We start from the raw sequence: 20,332 nt of genomic DNA on the forward strand, positions 1-20,332 counted from the left end.
CTTCAGACAGTATCATTTATTAATAGTAATCCGAGCAAGCAAAGTTGTTAGCAATAATGTATAGCCCAAAAACGCTATATGAAAGGGCAATAAATCGGACTCGGGTAGAAAAGAAAAACCCAAACAAAACAAAATATCCCCACATTCCATGATCAATCAGCTTTCACACTTTAAATTTATGCACTGAGTGCAGGCCATAAAGCAAAGGTAAAATATTTGGCCTCTTCAGTGAGAATTCCCCCCCCCCCCCAAAGATGCAAGGAGGGGGATTCGTATAAAAATACCTTTGAACATTCTATGTAATCTCTCTTTAGTTTCATTTTCCCTTTGTTTTCCCCTACCCCCTCATCTTTGATTGTAGAGAAACAATAATAATAGGATGCCATCTCAAAAAATAGCCTTGATTTTGTCCTTTTTTAAAGGACTCATTCTCCTTGTATGAGCAAAAGGGGGAAAAAAGAAAAAAAAAACTCCAAGGCATGAAAGGTACAAAGTATAGTATGAAACAAAAGGGACTTTTAAGGTCACTTTGGGGGGACTTTTTCAGTCACATCCACACAAATGCATTTAAAGATGTCTTATACCACATGATCAGTCATAGTGCCCCCCCCCAAGAATCCTGGGAACTGTAGTTTATGAAGAGTGCTGGGAATTATAGCTCTGTGATGGGTGTCCTAACTCTAACGACCATTAACAAGCTGTATGTAAGTGCTGTCCTGGAAAAGGATGCACAGAATCCAAAGGCCTCTCATTTCCTGAGACTGATGGAATGGACTAAGGTAAAGGTAAAGGTACCCCTGCCCGTACGGGCCAGTCATGTCCGACTCTAGGGTTGTGCGCCCATCTCACTTAAGAGGCCAGGGGCCAGCGCTGTCCAGAGACACTTCCGGGTCACGTGGCCAGCGTGACAAAGCTGCTCTGGTGAACCGGCACCAGTGCAGCACACGGAAACGCCGTTTACCTTCCCGCTATAAAGCGGTACCTATTTATCTACTTGCACTTAGGGGTGCTTTCGAACTGCTAGGTGGGCAGGAGCTGGGACCGAACGACGGGAGCTCACCCCGCCGCAGGGATTTGAACCGCCGACCATGCAATTGGCAAGCCCTAGGCACTGAGGTTTTACCCACAGCGCCACCCGCATCCCTATGATGGAATGGACTAGAGAGGTTTAAAAATATATATTCATGTCTGGAGAATGTGGCTAGAGAGGAGTTCTTTCATCTCAAGAACAACAGTCACCCACTAAAATCCATTGGAAAAAGATTCAGGATAAGGGACTTCATTGCACAAAACATACTTGATTTATGGAACTCTTTGCCAAAAGGTGTCGCAATGGGCATGGGTTTAGTATGCATCCACAGGGGATTGGGGAATGCGGGTGACGCTGTGGGTTAAACCACAGATCAGAACTTGCTGATCAGAAGGTCAGCGGTTCGAATCCCCGTGATGGGGTGAGCTCCCGTTGCTCGGTCCCTGCTCCTGCCAACCTAGCAGTTCGAAAGCACGTCAAAGTGCAAGTAGATAAATAGGTACTGCTCTGGTGGGAAGGTAAACGGCGTTTCCGTGTGCTGCTCTGGTTTGCCAGAAGCGGCTTAGTCATGCTGGCCACATGACCCAGAAGCTGTACACCCGCTCCCTCGGCCAGTAAAGTGAAGATGAGCGCCGCAACCCCAGAGTCGGCCACGACTGGACCTAATTGTCAGGGGTCCTTTTACCTTTACAGGGGATTGGACCAATTCCCAGAGGCTAGTTCCTTCAATGGCTATTAGCCATGAGGTCTAAATGGAACCTAAGTGTTCAGTATCAGTGGATGTCAGTTGCAGAGAAGAAACAGTGAAGGATGGTGATTTCATATCCTGCTGCTGTTGCCAGAAGAATGTAGTTACCACATGTGGGGAAACAATGTTGAATTAGATGGAACTGTGGGCTGATCTAGCAGGACTTACCTCCCCCCCTAAATTGAAACACACACAGACCCCACTTTACAGTGGTACCTCGGTTTAAGAACAGCCCTGTTTATGAACGATTCGGTTTACAAACTCTGCAAAACCGGAAGTAGTGTCCTGGTTTGCGAACTTTACCTCAGAACGGGAGCCGAACAATGGAAGAGTACTGAAGGCGGGGGGGCTCATTAGGGAAAGAGGGCCTCGGTTTAAGAACGGTTTTGGTTTAAGAACGGACTTCTGGCACGGATTAAGTTCGTAAACCGAGGCACCACTGTATTTTATTTTGCCCCTCTGGAAAATAAAACAAGCAAGTTATTCTTTGTTACTCTGTAACTCTTGCTTATAAGCTGAAACTATGTTGTATGAGTCTCACAAAAAGCTTAGTAGATCTTATCCCTTATTGCCCTCTACTGTGCTCTGAGAATGTGTGAGATGGATGGCCTGTAATAAGCTATTCAACAAAAGAGGGCAGTGAAGAAACTGCCATTGCAATTGGCTGATGTCAAGTGGATTAAAGAGACCTAATCCATATCATCAACTGTTTGCCAGATCCCTTTTATTGTAGGGCATGTGCAGTTTGGTTTGAAATGAGAGCTGGCAGGAGTTCAGAGAAGTGCAAGAGACTTATCACAAAGCATATGCAGAACTGAGCCCCAGGCTTCTAACCTGGAGAGACCTTCTTAGGCCAAACTCATATCAGAGGTTTATAAAAATTTATGACAACAGAAAGGACCTTTCCTCCCCACCCCCCATACTCCTAGAACTTGGAGTATTCATTTGAGGCTGCAACACTAATCACACCTTCTTGGCACAAGCACCACTTATATAACCGCAAGTCAAAAGGCAGTAGAATCAGGAAAGCTTTTTAAAAAATCACCTTCAAAGCATAACCAACTTATGGAATTTGCTGTCTGAAATGGTGATGTCTGCAAGCTTTGATGAGTTTAAAAAATTAAAAGTTTCAGAGAGAGTAGCTAACAACAAGGCACCTAGCAACTAATTCTATTGAGCCTTCATCTCGCCATATATGGGAGGAATAGATATACCTCAGCTCTGAATATGAGATTACTGGGAACAAATATGTGTGGTGGAGTGGGGATTATCAACAATCAAATGAAAATACTTGATCTTCAGCTGGGCAAATCTGTTAGCTCATCATATCAGATCTGTTTGTCTTGCAAATGGGAGGACTGACATGTAAGCAAGAGACTCAAACTAAGCACAATAAGCTATTGATCCCTATCTTTAATATTAGCACTGATTTTCTCCCAAAATGTCCTTCTCAGCAATAAAGGACAATAGGAAGATGGCTGGGTCACAAATGTCTTCATCTGTAGTTTTAGTGTTCAAGTTCATAACTACACAGAGAGTCTCCAAGGAAATTTGATATTGAACGTGAAATCAACTTTGTCTTGGACATTTTATTACACTTCTCTTCTTTTTCAAACTTTTTTTAAAATAGGGAAATCATGTGCTGACAGTGGCAGCCCAAGTCATCTGGTTGTGGTAAGAGGAGTCCAAATAGGCTGCTAGGTGCAGCACTTGTCCCTCCTGTTGCTGCAGTTTTAAAAAGTCTTGTTTGAGACTCCAGCTCCTCTCGCCTTCAGCTACCTGCCTCACATTACATCAGTGGTGGGGAATCTTTTTCAGCTAAAGGGCCTCATTTCCTTCTGGGTACCTTTCTAGGAGCTACATGACAGTAATGGATGGAGCCAGAGGCAACAGTGAGCAGAGCAATGACTGTAAATTTTACTTGTGTATAGTAGGCTATACACACTCACACACCTCCATCCAGGCAAACCAGATTCATTATTACACTCCAAGTAGGTAAAAGCACTCAAGGAGGATTTGATATTAAAATAATATTTATTAAGATTTTAAGAATTACAAAGCAAGGTAAAAAAGCAAAAGCAAAAGTAAATAATACAAATCAAAACATTACAGTACATATAAAAAGAAAGAAAAGAAAAAAGGACCAAAAAGAAAACACAATACATCCGAACAAAAACAAAAGCAAAAACAATTAAAAAACACCTCCAATATTTCCGTATCTTTATCTTTCATTAACTTGTTTCATCGACCTCCTCACACCTCCCTCCTTTGTATTCTAGTTATTAATTATTTCAGCAAATCCTTTCCATCTTTCACTATTTTCTGTCATTTAATTGTCTTAATTTATTTTAACCTTATCTTACCATTTAAACCCTAAAACTTATATATACTTAACTCCTTATAACATTTCTACTAAAGCCGTATAATTTCATTCCAACAATTTTTCTAACACTCATTAATTTAACAATATTTCTCTAAATAAATTTTTAAAACTTTTTTTCCAATCTTCTTCCACCATCTCTTCTCCCTGGACTCGGATTCTGTCAGTCCTTTCTATCAATTCCATATGGTCCATCAACCTGGTAATCTTCTATCCGAGGCTCTTAACTCTTTTCCATGTCCCTTCTGCAGGTCTTCTTCATATCTATACATGTGCTTCACTTTGTCTTCTGCTGATCTTGTTCTTAGTTTCCTTCCTTTGGCAGTGAGGAGTAGATCTTGGGGAGACTCCAACCTAACAATGTCATTATTCCTTCTCAACAGTCCTTCTCAACATTCTCCATAGTCAGAACTAAAGTCCAAACGATATTTCAGAGCGTGTTTCAAAGTCCCTCCAAAGCTAAAGGCCCCCACAACTCCAATCTCCCCCTGACCCAAATCCAGGTCCCAAACCTGCATAAGGGGCTCTATCCAACTTTCCTTCTCCAATCCAAGCAGGACTCCATCCGTCCAAATCTGGCTTTCTCTGGATTTAATCATAAAGGGCAACAGCTTATGTTCATCAAATTGCCTCTGTAAGGCCGAGGCTCTATCCACTTGAATTACTTGAGGTTCAACAACAACTTTCTCCTTCTTCTTCTCCACAGCTTGCAATGTCGAAACAGGTTCCTGAATCAAATCCTGGGTTATTTCTGTATAGGTATTCACTTTTAGTCCCAACTCAGTCATTTTTTGTCCCATATTGTCAATTTTAGTAATCATCACATCCGTCTTCTTATGAAGCTGTTCCAATAAAGCACTTGTCTTGCAAAATGCAATCACTAGGGCTTCTTCTGTCAACATTCTTGTCCAAGGTTAATCTCTGTTTCTCACGGTCTTAATCTCTACAGCTGGAAAATTCCCCAGCTCCACTCCTGCAACAGTTTCAAAAACTCCCTCTAGAGGAAACAATTTCTATATGTATTCGTCCTTTTAAACACAGATCCAGCAAAAGGTTAGATCAATTTTCAGTTACATTTGCTCCTTTTCAAGTGCAAAAGGAAACAATGGAAACAATATATTTCTCTTATTTAGCTATCTGTCAACATACGTTATTCACAGTCAATGAATTTTCCCAAAAAGTCGATCTTACTGACAGCCCGTTCCCAGGTTCAAGACGGTGGTAATTTATCTTCCTTCACTCTCTCTCCTGCAGGCTTAGACAGTCTAAAATTCCCCCCCTCTTCTCCTGCTTCCAAGGGGGGTTTAGTAGTTTTAACCGATGGAGATTTAATCCTTTACAGAAGACTTTCCAGACTTTAGTTTTCAACGTCTTTGCTTCAATCTATTTACAAAAGGGGAAGGCGGACTTCCTGTTTGAAACCTTCCCGTTTTGATGCCAAATTACGATGTTTAAAGATCCAATTTTCCGTTCTACTCACGGGTAGTTGTTTAAAATCCAATTGTCCACAGGAAAAAGTCAGTGCTCTCCGGCAACAGCAATGCGGCTTCACTCCGTGAAAGAAGCAGTCGATTCAAAGCACCGCGCCACTCACCCCACGTCACTCCGGAACCCCGAAACTGGGTTTCCCCGTGAGTAGGGGAGGTGCAAAAGGTGCCAGCCGAATCCCACGTCCACAGGCTTCTCCCACCTGTGGTTTTTAATGGGTCTCCGCCTCGCCGTGGCGGTCCAGACCCTGATTTCCACGGAGCGGATTCCTCCCGATCAAAGGAAATCTGCCATTGCCGGTGGCGCTAACCCGGAAGTCCACACTCAAGGAGGATTTGAAGGAGTCCACTTGGGTGTGGTTTAACAGTCAATCCCTCCTCCTAGAGAACTCTGGGAAATGTAGCTCTGTGAGATGAATAGGGGTTTCCTAAGAGCTCTTAGCAGCCTTAACAAACTACAGTTCCTACATTTCTTTGAGGGAATCTGTGATTGTTTAAAGTGGCCCGATACTGCTTTAATTATATAGTACAGGTGGGGCTATCTAAAAGCTACAAAGCAATATTGTCATATACTCAAAATTCAGAACACAAGGAAAATTCAGAACACAGGCATTTGGCAGATCAGTAATTTGCACCATTCCACAGTGCCAGGTTATGGCAGGAAGACTTCAAGACAGCATCATGCTTCAACTTCACCATAGGTACTGCACTGGGGTGATCCTTATAAAACAAAGTAGCACATTGTACAACAACTTACAGCCCATGTTGTATTGTTGTTGCCAATGTGCTTATGCATGTTACTTCATGCAAGCATAATTATACACTGGTACCTTGGTTATCAAACTTAATCTGTTCCAGAAGTCTGTTCCAAAACCAAGGCTCACTTTCTCATGGAAAGTAATGCAAAACGGATTATAGTGGTACCTCGCAAGACGAATGCCTCGCAAGACAAAAAACACTCAAGACGAAAGAGTTTTCCATTTTTTGAGTCGTTCCGCAAGACGAATTTCCCTATGGGCTTGCTTCGCAAGATGAAATGTCTTGCGAGTTCTTGCGAGTTCTTGTGAGTTTGTTTCCTTTTTCTTAAAGCCGCTAAGCCGTTAATAGCCGCTAAGCTGCTAAGCCGTTAATAGCCGCTAAGCCGCTAAGCCGCTAATAGCCTCTAAGCCGCTAATAGCCGTGCTTCGCAAGACGAAAAAACCGCAAGACGAAGAGACTCGCGGAATGGATTAATTTCGTCTTGTGAGGCACCACTGTAATCCATTCCAGACTTTTAAAACAACCCCCAAAACAGCAATTTAACATGAATTTTACTGTCTAATGAGACCATTGATCCATAAAATGAAAGCAATAAATAATGTACTGTACTATGAAATAAATAAAACAGTATTGTAGATGATAAAAATAAAAATTTAAAAAAAAAATTCTTACCTGCACTGATGATAGTCATTGTTTGGATGGGGGGCTTTTATCCATTTCCACTGTCACATAATCAATCAATCAATCAATCAATCAATAGCTGAACTGGGATCCACACAGTCACAAAAACAAATTAACTGAAAAAGCCTCAAAACAAAAAGGCAAAATAAATAGCAAAAACAAAAGCACCAAATATAAGCTCCAAATATCACCTCAGAACACTGCAATTAGAAACGGAAGGCTTGAATTACAATGGGGGAGGGGTGCAAATTAGCAGCGCAACAGGAAACACAGGAGGACTCAAAACAGAGCAAGTTCGGCTTCCAAATGAAAGTTCAAATACAGGAACACCTACTTCTGGTTTTGCAGCATTCAGGTTCCAAGTTGTTTGTGAACTAAGCTGTTCAAAAACCGAGGTACCACTGTACATTATGTTATTTCCAATGAGTCAGAAATCTCAGCGTCAATGATTTTAATGCACCTTTGGTATTAAGAGTCTTTCTTTGCTTTCTGAGGATGTCACAGACTACCAATGTGCTCTACACTTTGCAAAAATAAAATCCGATTCACTTCCCACTTCCCTAATGTGTGAGAAAAGGTTTATTGTTGCTGTTAACACAGGCTGTTAAAGAAGGACTAGTGGTATGAAAAGGCAGCACATTATCACATGGTTTATAAGCAGCAGCTTCTCATGGCTATATGAGGTATGTTTGGGGATTTGCCAGATCACAGCATTTGCTACTGTTGTTGTAAATCATCACATGAAGCTTCTACTAAGTCAGGATCAAGTAAGGACAAGAATTAAGTCAGAAGAAAATGATTTCAGGGAGTTGTTGGAAAAGGAGGGGGGTCAACAGTGGTTTTCCAAAATATGTCAGCTTTACTAAACTGAAGTACTAGGATTTTGTTATTGCTATTTAAAACAGGATCCACTTCCTCAGCTACAAGCAATATTGTGTTAAAATGGCAACATAATGCAGTTTGACCCTATGGAAGAGTAAAGTAAACAACAACACAGGTCAGTGGAGGGACTGGGGGACAAGTTGGATTGTGTGGAGGTGTCCTTCCACTCAGATCTGCCAGCTGCCCAATGTGTGGGCAGCACACTGCTGTGTTTCCCGCCAGTGGTAGCCAATGAAAACCCCCAAAATGGGCATTCTGAGGTTGGGGTGGAGTCTGAACCATCCTGGGATCCCTGAGATGCTGAGTGGTGCCACTGACATCATATGATGACATTGGGTTCAATTCAGCCCTTATTGCCTCCATACCCACCTCCACTATGACTGTCATTAGCAGTTGGGCTGTTGATGCTGCAGTGGCTCCAACATTCTGCACAGCTCTACTGATAGGGTTTGGAGGGTTGGATTTCACCCTAAATCTTGGTTCTGTAAGATTTTTTCCCCATTTGGTAGAATGGTTGGGAGACTAGAAAATACCGGGCATGAAATATTTCATATAGATATAAATAATGATCTATTTCTGTGACTTTTAAATTATGTCAAAAATAATATAGTGCTCTCAAAAGTCCAAGTACAAGTGTTATAGATCCTTACTCTAGATAGAATTGTCTTTGCTAAAATATGGAAGATAACCCGCACACCAAATATCAATATATTTGGCATTAGCAAGGAAACTATGAGAACAGCTAGATATTGTTAAATTGACAATAACATTAAAGGGACATTAGGCATTTGAAGAAACTTCAAAAATATGGCCTCAGTAGTTCAATACGGATTAAAAAAACACCTGGGAATAAATGAGATAGTGATCAATTATATACTGCCAGGGCTTTTTTTCAGCCAGAACTCACTGGAACTCAGTTCCAGCTCCTCTTGTGTGGGAGGCATTCATGGTGAGTTCTGGCCCCTCTTTTTCTAGAATAATAGCACTGTATACTGCTGTAATTAAAAATGGGAGAAAAATGAAACCAAATGGGGCCCATGTGTATGGATTGCTTTCTTTTTTCTTTTTTGTTATTTAAGGCATGTCCTTAAATAGGGACTGATGGGGTTTACATTGTCCTGTAGCAGCTTTTTGCTTTTGCCTTTAAAAATGTTTTGAATTGATGTCACACCAAGGGCATTCAGAGAAAATAGAAGAGTGGTCACCACAAGGTAGCCACTGATAAGATTTCCACTGTTCCTACCATCATAAGCTATGACAGAAACAAAAGTTAAAAGAACCTGCAAGAGGGAGAGAGAAAAAATAAGTAAAACAAATGTGAATGGAGGAAAAGAATTATGGAATGAATATGGTTTTGATACAGTAATAGAAGAGAATTAGCCCTCCATGTGTCTGTGTCTCACCCTCAGGATTCTCTTTTTTTAAAGGTCCTTCTGCTCTCTATTCATCTTCATATGATTTGTTGAGCTGTTGTTGTTCCTGGCTCCCTACCGGCACAGACTTAAAGGAGCTGATGAACAAGAGGAGGGAAATAATTGCAAAAATGTCGATAAAATAAAAGACATGGCTGCTTTTGAAAACAGATCCAAAAGTTCTGACATTTAAGCTGGAAGAAAAGCAACCACTATACTTCATCCTGCCTCCTCCATCCGAGGACTTGAGCTCCTTGTGCAAAAAGTACCATGATGAGATAAAATGCAGGGCAAGATTTTTTTCTCTCTGCCTAGCCAGCCAGCCATTCATTTTATTGCTCCGATCCATCTGTCTTTTTAGTGGCTTCATGATTGTATCGGGTGTCGCTGGAAGTGCTGCTGCTAAATGTCAAAAGGATCTACATAGCACTGTGCTTGTCTTACATTATTCTGCTCTGACATTTTTAAAAGGGGAGTGTTTTGATTTGGAAGAGTATTTCAGGCAGCAGTTCTAAATGCATTTACCAGAGATTAAGCCCCACACAGGACTTACTTCCAAGTAAACAAGCACTTAACTCCCTATGTCTAAAAGACACACATTCACAGAAGATACAAATTTCAGGTCTACAGTAGGATGGTTAAAATATTCAGATATTTCTCTTTTCCTCTTCATTTGTCCTTCTAGGTAGATTTAGAATGTTTAAAAAGCAAATAAGAGCTAATACCCCAATGTCCTGGGAATCGTATTGTGGAATATAAATGGTACTGCTAAATCACCTGCATTATCATAATCTGTTAAATGTTTTTGTTCCAAACTGTCATCTTCTGAAATTCAGGCACCAAGGGTCAGCTGCTGATACTCCTGATAATACTCCCTTTTCATACTTATCATGTAATGGCAGATTCTTCTCCATGCTTATGGGACATGGAGGTAGGTGAGAATAGTGTCTGCTGTGCAAAAATGGTAGTGAATATTCAGAGAAAATTCTGCAAAGGGGCCTTCTTGGGAGCATGGGGTGCTTGTGGAAAGAAAGATCTCAGAATTATCTCAGAGTAAAACATCTTCTGAGAAATTCCAGTTCGTGTCTAGACTAGACCCAGGCCTACAAGCCTTCAGCACAGTTTCTCCATCATCATATACCTTGCTGAATAAGGAGCTTTGGCTTCTAATTAGGCCAGTGGTCCTCCAAGCTTCTCAGTGGCAACTAACCCTGATGGCCGGAGGCAGTACGCTGCTGAATACCAGTTGCTGGGAATCACTTAAAGAAAGGGTAAGTGCTGTTGTGCTCTTGTGCTGCTTGTGGGCATCCCAGGGGCATCTGGTTGGCCCCTTTAAGAACATAATGCTGGACTGGATGGACCACAGGCCTGATCCTATGGGTCTCTTCTAATGTTCTTTATCTGGCTCTTGGGATTCTCCCAAGAATCCATTCCCCAACACCCATTCCCCAACCATAACCCTCCCTGGCCCTTCCTTGCACCCTCCTTGAGGGTTTCTGCCTAGCTGGAATGTGTTCTTGAACTCTGATAATGCCCCTTGCTTGTCTGGATGGAGATGAGAGAGGGATGTAGAGTTCGAAGGTCACCTAATCCAACCCCCTGCAGCGCAAGAATCTCAGCTAAAGCATCCATGACAGATGGCCATCCAACCTCTGCTTAAATACCTCCAAGAAACGAGAGTGCACCACCTCCCATGGAAGTCTGCCCCACTTTGGAACAGCTCTTACTGTCAAAAAGTTCCTCCTGGTGTTAAGTCGGAATCTCATTTCTTGTAACTTGAAGCTATCGGTTCATCTCTTACCCTCCAGAGCAGGAGAAAACAAGCTTGCTCCATCTTCCATGTGACAACCCTTCAGATATTTGTGCAAGTGGGTGTGTAGAGACTAGCCTACTGTTCAAAGGCAAGTATCTCCATGTATTGCTCCACCCACTTTCTCCTCTATTCCCACCCACCATGGACATGTGACACTCAGAAGGTATTGAAGAAGGAAATGTGACCCTTGGGATAAAAGAGGATTCACTACGCTAACATAAGCAAAAGAGAGAGTATGTGTGTCCCTAACACTTCAATCAAGGGAACAGAATCCACAATGCAGGTAAACTTATGTAGTGAGCCACTGACTGGGTTATTGTTATGCAGGGTGTTGTTCGCCTAACCTAGTGCTTTGCCTGGAAACTGAGCATTAAGGACAGGGCTGATTAAGTTACAAGTTGGCACTGAAGCATTGTAACAGATGGACACAGGTAGCCAGCAGGGGAGGATCAGGAATATGTATGAATGCCGCATCAGGTTTTGAGGGCATGCTTCCCATATGGGAACAGCCAGAGCAGCTGTCTGGATCTTACAGACCCTAAGAGGAAATGCCACCTCTAATCCAGATCCGCTTCACATTCACTTGTCTCAAAAATATATAAAATAGCATCTGCCACAGCTTAAGACAGGTTATTTGCCCCCAGTGAGCCAAGGAGAGTGAATGGAATAAATAAAGAGAATAGACATTCCGGTGGAGTTGAGCAGTAGGGGTTGTGATGGATTGCATGTGAAAAGGGAAGCTGAGGAAGTCAAACAGCACTCTACAGCTTTTTGGCAAGCCAACAGCAAATATTTATTAAAAATGAAGGCGCAGGGCAGTGATAATCTTTTTTTTTACAGCCTGATTGTGACAAGACGTCTCTCTTTTCCTCTGCAAGAGCCGATTATTAATGCCTCAAACACTTTTGGCTAAACTTGGACGTGTGTGCTAAGCCGTGATAGCACATCTGAATTCTCCCTTTTCAGTTGACCCCAAATCAACCTTAGGTATATGACAGGGTCAGGGCCAGGGCCAGGATGGGGCCTTCTCTGTCCAGGCAAGTCAGAGAGGAGAAATCTATCAATGGCTACTAGCCATGATGGCAATGTTATGCCTCCACAGTCAATTGATAGATAGATTGTTTGATTATTTAATTTCTATAGCACTTATTATATTAAAAATATCTCTAAGCAGTTTACAGAAAACTGAAGCAAGAATAGACAATTTAAACAAATACACAGCCACATATAAAAATGTTACATATGTACAAAATTACTAATATATAAAAATCAATACAAATCCATTTTCTTTCTCGTGCACCCTCCCTCACAGCTTCTGGGTTCTCACCCAGAGTACAAATAAACTCTCAGCTCACCCACAGAAGCCTCACAATGAGAAGAGTTCCTGGAAACAGCAGACATCACCCTAGTCTCTCATGCTATACTTTTTATGGGCAGGCCAAAGAAGGATTCTCACTTGAGAGATAGCCAAAATGGCCCCCCACTTCACTCCTGCCATCCTCAAATGGGGTAGTGAAATGGGAAGGCCACATTTCAGATCAGCACTAATGCAGCTCCTGGGAAATCAGGCTGCCTGTAACTATCTCTTAACGAAAATTTTATCAGCTATTAACATTTAAGGACACAGCACTGCACAGTTCCCGCCTGGTCCTTCAAGCCCAGCAGGTTGCCTCTGTAATAGGGCATTCTCCTTCCAAAATAAAGGCCACTCTACAAGATCAATGGAGAGAGTTGTTTCACATGAAGGATATAAAATATGAAAGCCAAATGAGCAAAGACTCCTTTTATGTTCTAGAAGAGCTGTGGGGTGATTTTGCCATTATAAATTTTCAAAAGGTGCATGATTTAACTCTCCTAAATTAATAAGATGGTCATGGTTCTCTGTTTTACCACCAAGCTGTGTGTATGAATTCAGCCTGCCTAGTTAGGATAATTCCTTCAATCTATTTCCTGTTCCCCATTTTCAGGGCTACTTTTCAATAACAAGAGAACACCCTTGCTATAACATTTAGTTAGCAAACAAGTTTATCTTGGTATTCTTGCATTCTTCTTTTGCAAAGATTCCCCAGCTGTATGTCTCAGGCCTGGTCAACTTTGGCATACACAGCAAGGCTGTTGTTTAAAGTTCACAATCCAGTTCTACCCCAGACAGGATCTGTAACAATTCCCCAGATTACCCGACTTGAACCTCCTGTTTTAAATCTTTTAACTGCTGTTATAACTATTTTAATTATTGTACATTTCAATACTGCTTGTTTATTTTAAAGAGTTGATGAATTTGTTTTAGTGTTTATATTAATTAGGTGTGCTTTGGTAACTGGTTTCAGACTTGGGCTGGATCTAGACACATCAAAGAAGCATTTCAGTTAAATGCGATGTAAACTCATATAGAGAAAAAATAAAAAAAAATTCTTCCAGTAGCACCTTAAAGACCAACTAAGTTAGTTCTTGGTATGAGCTTTCATGTGCATGCACACTTCTTCAGATAGCTTGTTGTTGATAGCTTGTTTCGTGTGCATGCACACTTCTTCAGATAGCTTGTTGTTGATAGCTTGTTTCATATAGAGAAATCCAGTTGGGAAAGACGGGAGTCCACAGTGCCATCTGGTGGCCAACTTTAACAGTTGCACAAGAAAAGAATCCAATGCAACAACTTGTTGCAGAGCACCTACTGTAATTCTTGTTGTGCAACAGCTGGTGCTTGTTGTGTAACAGTCAGTCATTGTTGCGCAACCGGTGGCACAATGATCTATATTCTTATGTTTTCCCTTGTGCAGCGACATTTAATCACCACAACAAGTCTACCGCTAAGTGACTATAACAGTTCTACACTGGCTGCAACCCCTATCAAACAATTTCTCATATAAAAACATGCCTGAAACAATTTCATATATAAAAACAATTTTATCTCCGGAGGGCATGCCTAATGATACGATTGTCCCGGAAAGAATATAGGGTAGTTACATCACACAACCACTTCCGGCAATTCGTCCTGTGTCAGCTCTCACTCACCAATGCTGTACATGTCCAGTGGTGGCTGGTGTCTATTGAGGCTAGCAGGGTGGAAGGCAGAGAGCCCAACCAGAGGTGTTGGTGAGTAAGAAAAAGCAGGCAGATAGAGATTGGCTGAGAGCAGACTCAGGTTGGTATGACCCTGCTCCACTTGCCCTTATGGACAAGCCTCAAATGCATGTGCCACCCATCAACTATGCCACCAGGCTACGGGTGGCGCTGTGGTCTAAACCACTGAGCCTTTTGGGCTTGTCGATCAGAAGATTGACGGTTTGAATCCCTGTGACGGAGTGAGCTCCCATTGCTCTGTCCCAGCTCCTGCCAACCTAGCAGTTCGAAAGCACGCCAGTGGAAATAAATAAATAGGTACTACTGTGGCGGGAAGGTAAACAGTATTTCCGTGCACTCTGGTTTCCATCATGGTGTTCTATTGTGCCAGAAGCGGTTTAGTCATGCTGGCCACATGACCCAGAAAGCTGTCTGTGGACAAACGCTGGCTCCCTCGGCCTGAAAGCAAAATGAGTGCTACAACCCCATAGTCACCTTTGACTGGACTTAACTGTCCAGGGGTCCTGCACCTTTTTTACCTTACCTATGCATATGGCACAAATGAGAAAGAGACTTATAAGTGCACTGCGTTATATTTGTACAGCTTCTCCACACAGGGAAGAATCCTATTTGGCCCAGGATCTTCTCCCATGTAGAGGAGGATTCTGTGGTGGATAAGAGTATCAGTGGCCACTAACTCTGATGGATGTGGTCTGCCTCCATAGTCAGAGGCAATATACTTCTGAATACAAGTTGCTAGAAACTGCAGGAGAGGAAAGTGCTGTTGTGCTCAGATGCTGCTTTTGAGCAGGATGGTGGCTATACAGTGGTACCTCGGGTTACATACGCTTCAGGTTACAAACGCTTCAGGTTACAGACTCTGCTAACCCAGAAATAGTGCTTCAGGTTAAGAACTTTGCTTCAGGATGAGAACAGAAATCGTGCTCCGGCGGCGCGGCAGCAACAGGAGGCCCCATTAGCTAAAGTGGTGCTTCAGGTTAAGAACAGTATCTATCTGGACCTCTGGAACGAATTAAGTACTTAACCTGAGGTACCACTGTAGTTAAAAGTGCATTTCCTCAGCTTTGGCCATGCATCAACTGCCTCCTTTACAGTAGGAGGAGAATGTGTCCATGTTCACTTATGCCTCAAACCCATCCAAGCTAGGTCATGGCAATTAATTCTCTGTCAGGATGACTTTGAAAAGTTGTTCCAAACTTCATGTGGTCATTAGAAGATTGGATTAGATTGCTGCAATGCACTTAGTGTGGGGCTTGCCTTGCACTTGGTTCAGAAATCACATCTGGTGCAGAATGCTGCTGTGTGATTGCTGACAGGAGTCTTCTTCTTCTCTGGCGATCACTCGTAGCCGAGTAAGATTGTCTTCCATAAACATGGTTTTAACAATGAGTCCGTAAGTTACTGTGGAGGCCAATTCTGGAACTACACATCCTTCTACAGTGGGGACATTGATTTCCAGATGGGAATTGGTCACAGTGTGGATTTGCCAAGCATGCCTTCCTCTTAGCAGGTTTCTCCCTTGCATCCGGAGTTTGAGTGTCTTCAAAGCCCATGACACCTTTGGTAAAGGCTGTTCTCCAATTGGTGTGCTCGAAGACAAGTGTTTCCCAATTGTTAGTGTTTATACTACATTTTTTTAGATTTGCCTCGAGACAGTCTTTAAACCTCTTTTGTTGACCACCAGCATTACGCTTTCCATTTTTAAGTTCGGAATAGAGTAGTTGCTTTGGAAGACAATAATCAGGCACCCACACAACATAACCAATCCAATGAAGTTGATGTTGAAGAATCATTGCTTCAACACTGGTGATCTTTGCTTCTTCCTGTACACTGGTATTAGTTCACCTGGCTTCCCAAGTGATGTGTAAAATTTTTCGGAGACACCATTGATGGAATCTTTCGAGGAGTTGGAGATGGCGTTTATAAGTGGTCCATGTTTCACAAGCATACAGTAAGGTTGGTAGTACAATAGCTTTGTAAACAAGCATTTTGGTTTCCCTGCAAATGTCCCGGTCCTCAAACACTCTGCACTTCAATTGGGAGAAAGCTGCACTTGTAAAGCTCAGGCGATGCTGGATTTCGGCATCAGTGTTGGCCATTGTGGAAAGATAACTGCCTAGGTAGGAGAAGTGATAGACATTTTCCAGCATTACACAATTGAGTTGGATGTGTGGCACTGTGGAGGGATTATTTTGTACTTGTTGGTGCAGCACTTCAGTTTTCTGGATGTCAAGTGATAGGCCAAGTTTTTTTGTAAGCTTCTGCAAAGATATTTAGGATGGTTTGGAGGTCAACCTCTGAGCATGCACACACTACATCGTCATCAGTATACTGAAGCTCTATGATGGAAGTTACAGTAACCTTACTCTTTGCTTTCAGCCTGCTCAGATTGAAGAACTTTTCATCTGTTCGATATATGATTTCTACTCCGGTGGGAAGTTTCCCTTCAACAAAGTGCAGGATCATGGCAATGAAAATAATGAATAGAGTTGGGGCAATAACACAACCCTGTTTAACACCTGATCCCACTGTGAAGGGTTCACTTTGAGAGCCATTGTTATCTGCAATTGTTGCTGTCATATTATCATGGAGGAGCCAAATGATGTTCACAAATTTATCTGGGCAGTCAATTTTCAGAAGGACAGTCCACAGGGCATTACGATTTACAGTGTTGAAAGCCTTAAGTCAATAAACACCATATACAGGGGTTGGTTTTGCTCTCTGCATTTTTCTTGAAGCTGTCAAGGGGTGAAAATCATGTCCACTGTCCCCCTAAAAGGCCGGAAACCATTTTGGGATTCAGGAAGGGTCACCACAGATATTGTTAAGAGAAGGTTGCTAAGATCCTTGCAAGAATTTTGCTGCCCGCAGCTAATAGATACCTCAATAGTTTCTGCAATCAGTTCTGTTACCCTTTTTTTAAAATAAAAAAATTCCTTCCAGTAGCACCTTAAAGACCAACTAAGTTAGTTCTCTGGTCTTGGTATGAGCTTTCGTGTGCATGCACACTTCTTCTGAAGTGTTTTTTAGTTCTCTGGTTCTTCTTTGAACCTCAGCCTTAAAGTTTGCACAGGGTTTTTTTCTTAGTGGTACAGTTTCTATCTCTTTGCCAGATCTGAAAAGCCTTGCTTTTCTTGTCAATCATGCATTCAATCTCACTGTCATTTTCATCAAACCAGCCCTGGTGTTTCTTGGTTTGGTATCCAATAGTTTGTTCACAGGCTGCAATAATGGATGTTTTTAGCTTGGTCCAGTATTCCTCAAGGTTATCAGGAAATTCTGAAAGCAGATGGTCCTTAAGAGTCATTTGGAAGCAATCCCACTTAAAGGGATCTTGAAGGGCTTGAGTGTTCATTTTGCTCCTTGGTTTCCTTCCTTGAAGCCTGCGTTGAGGTATAATCTTGAAAGCCATCATGGTGTGATGGCCTGGGAATCCAATTCAGAGGCTGAACCGGAGGAATCCCAGCCTGCACAGGAGTCCCCGCCTCCAGGGGCGGCTGAACTGGGGCAGGGCCTTGTTTCTGAAGTGCCTGCATCTGTGCCGGATCCTCAGGAGCAGGCACCAGGTGAATCCACTCTGGCTCCGGAGGTGGTTGAGGACACAGTGTCTGCAGGTGCACCTCTCCCAGCCCTGTCAGGGGAAGGTGAGTCTCCCCCTGGATCCAGTAACCCTCCAGCCTCTCCTGAGCTGCAGAGGCTCAGGGCAGAGAGGCAGAGGGAACTGGTTTCTCCCAGGAGGAGTGCTCGCCTCCTGGGGGCCGGGACCGCCCCTGGCCTCAGAGAAGATAAAGGCCAGTCAGCCCGGTCCCAGGTTGCGAGAGCAACGTCGTTGAAGAGCTGTTTCGGCCAGCACCCAGTCCTGTTCCTCCAGAGTTCCTGTCCTTGCCTGGCTCCTCGCTTTGGACCCCGCTTCGCCCATGGAGGACTGTCTGCAAACCCTCGACTCAGGTCCTGGACCTCGCCCCACGGTAACCTCCCCCAGGGACCAGCACATGTGGAGTGTATTGGTTGGTGATCTGTCCAGCAGCCGTCGGCACTCATCATAGCTCTAGCCCAACTCTTGCATTAAAATCACCAAGGAGGATAATTTTATCTTCCTTAGGCGTCTCTGATAGGATGGTATCCAGCTGAGAGTAATTTTTTTCTTTAATGTCTTCATTGGCATCCAGTGTTGGTGCATAAGCACTTATAATAGTAGCCTGTTGGGTTTTGGTGAGTTTTATTCAAAAGGTTGAGAGTCGCTCATTAATGCTGGTAGGGACTTCTGACAGGAGCTTCACAAGATCATTTTTGATAGCGAAGCCTACCCCATGTATTTGATGTTCTTGTTCAGATAGACCTTTCCAAAAGAATGTGTAGCCTCCTTTTTCTTCCTTCAGTTGTCCCTCACCTGCTCTTCGAGTCTCTTGAAGCACTGCAATATCGATGTTAAAATGTTGCAGCTCTCTTGCAATGATGGCAGTTCTGCGTTCAGGATGCTTGTTATCTGTATTATCCAACAAAGTCCATGTTCCAAAGTTCAATTGTCTTTTACGATCACTAGGTGGTGACCCCACTGGGTGTGGTAATCCAGTCAAGGAAAAAGGGGGGCAGACTATGTTTAGGGCACCTTTTCTAGCCCCTCTCCCTTTTCAGGGTGAGCAGAGTGGATCCTAAAAAGGGCTGCTCAGTGAGTGAGGCTGACAGGAGTGATACCCTGTTAGCATATTAAACTTCCTCTCAGAGATTTGTGCTGGCTGCTTATTTGGTACCCAGGGCCAAAATCAAGATCTTACTGTTACTTACTGTTACTTACATATGGGGATCACCTTCCCCATATGTGCCCACTTGATCACTCCAGTCTCTGGAACGGGCACTTTTACAAGTTCCACATAATGTTTGTTCTTCACTTGCATGGAATCAATCCTCCATTGTGGTAACACTTACTGTTTGGAATTCCTTGCCCATTGATTAGGCATGTATGTTCACTGCCCTGCTTTTGGTGCCTGCTTAAAACTTTTTTGGGATAGGTAAGCCTACCCTGGCAAGCCATTTTAACATGTGATTTTACTTTATTATGCACATTTGTGTTAAAACTGCTGGGTTTATTTATACTTGGATGAAGTTTAGGTCAACCTCTTTTTAACACTTGATGTTATTGGTATGATTTATATAAGCCACTTTTAGGCGACTAAACATCATATAAATCCTGTTAAATAAATAACTAGGAGAACTTGTAATTAAAAGCTAGTGTCTGGTTTTGCCCTTTTCCGTCTCCCTCCCAATCCATTTTCCTTTAGGCTCATATAGATTGGGTTGTAAGTCTCAATACAGGAACTGCCTTGTTTTTATTGATCTGTGAATGGTTCTTGAAGCTAATAACATGAGTTTGACCAAACTGCAGGAGGCTGTGGAAGACAGGAGTATGTGGCGTGCTCTGGTCCATGGGGTCATGAAGAGTCGGACACGACTAAACAACTAAACAACAACAACAACAAAACCACTGCAGGAACCTTTTTGGGGTTAAGAGCTTGATTAACCAACAAGGAAAGAAATGCTATAAATAAATAAATAAATAAATGAAGCATCATGTTTTTTCCCCGGCATTGCTAAATCCTCAGTGCAGTTTATATTCCAACACATATTACTCCTTAAAGATGCTTGCTATTTTTATGCAACATGGCCACTTGGTGGCGGAGTAGGAACACTTACGTTTGTTCTGCTTGACGTAGAATAAGCACTCAAAAACTTACATTTATTTTGTTCTTCAGTCATGCACTAGAGGACAGCAAAACCATGGAATGGGAGCAGCATCAGTTCATACCTGTAGCAATACAAATAAATAACAACTGTAAGATTGAATGCATTGGGGAATGCAAGTGGCATGTTTTCAGCTGTAAATGTAAGCAGAGTTTAAAATTAGTTAGCTCCTAGGAATTTGCTCCTAGAAATTGTCTTCAAAAACCTTCACCGCGGACCATCTTGGCTGTGAGTTCTTGCAAGCTTTTTGCCACCTGGCCTGGGAGGGTGGGGCCCTGACTGACTCCAGCTACAAAAGCTGAGGCTTCTGAACAGACTCT

The 20,332-nt window shown here is 42.7% G+C and overlaps 1 long non-coding RNA gene across 2 annotated transcripts in view; it reads right to left on the reverse strand.

Annotated features, from left to right (window-relative positions):
- Positions 1-20,332, reverse strand: part of LOC310712262 — a 46,277-nt gene that overhangs the window by 15,266 nt on the left and 10,679 nt on the right. Inside the window, exons 2-4 of one of the 2 annotated variants that reach the window (XR_014528820.1) lie at positions 20,006-20,076; positions 9,371-9,477; positions 7,068-7,285 (exon numbers count right to left, since the gene is read on the reverse strand). This is a non-coding gene — a long non-coding RNA (uncharacterized lncRNA). Of the gene's footprint in view, positions 1-7,067; positions 7,286-9,370; positions 9,478-20,005; positions 20,077-20,332 lie in introns of those variants that run through there. The other variant, XR_014528819.1, reaches the window with a different exon arrangement.

This window comes from Podarcis liolepis (genome assembly GCF_965112155.1).
Source record: "Podarcis liolepis genome assembly, chromosome: 7".
NCBI lineage: Eukaryota > Metazoa > Chordata > Lepidosauria > Squamata > Lacertidae > Podarcis > Podarcis liolepis.